Raw genomic sequence first — 679 nt, 5'->3', positions numbered from 1 at the left:
CATAGCTGAAGAGTAAGAAAAAGACAGGGATGGAATGGGGGGGGGGTTCCGTGGAAAACCATGAAAAAGAATAACATTTGAAATGTAAATAAAGAAAATATCCAAAAAAAGAAAAAAGAAAAGGAAAGCCTAGGAATGTAAGCAAATAAAAGTATAAAAAAAAGATTACTATACAAACAAGATAAAGGTCATAATAAAAGACATGAAGAAACCCTAAAAAGTCAAATAAAAGTGGGAGAAAAAATGAACAAAAGAAGTAAAATCAATTTTAAAATAGTAGGAGAAAAAAATGAGCAAAAGAAGTAAAATGAATAAAGAAAATCCAAACTGAGGCGATTATGTAAATGAAATATACTGGAATTTAAGCATGCATTCCTGAAGCATGTTTCACTAACAAAACCTAAAAGATGGATGTGATGGGGAAAGACAGTGCTATACTAGAGCAGAGGATGGGTCGTTTCCATCTGCCCTGGGGCCAGTCTCTACAACTCTGCCACACTCCCTGAGGTGGGGGGTGTGGGGGGAAAATGGATGGGAGAATTTCAGATGTTTAAGATGTAATAGTAGAAATGGATCTATCAGACAAGGAAAATGATAAGTCTAAAATTTCCTGGCACCAATCTTAGAGAAAATCTGGGACATTATAAAAAGACCATATCTAAAAATAATAGGAATAGAG

At 34.5% G+C, this 679-nt stretch overlaps 1 non-coding gene across 1 annotated transcript; it reads left to right on the top strand.

Moving 5' to 3' along the window:
- Positions 1-365: 365 nt before the first annotated feature.
- LOC115030282 lies at positions 366-501 on the top strand. The gene has a single exon (XR_003835869.1). It is a non-coding gene; the product is annotated as a small nucleolar RNA SNORA55 (small nucleolar RNA).
- The last annotated feature ends 178 nt before the right edge of the window (positions 502-679 follow it).

Source organism: Mus caroli, unplaced genomic scaffold, assembly GCF_900094665.2.
Source record: "Mus caroli unplaced genomic scaffold, CAROLI_EIJ_v1.1 scaffold_25505_1, whole genome shotgun sequence".
Lineage (NCBI taxonomy): Eukaryota > Metazoa > Chordata > Mammalia > Rodentia > Muridae > Mus > Mus caroli.
This window is presented reverse-complemented; position numbering and strand designations above follow the sequence as displayed.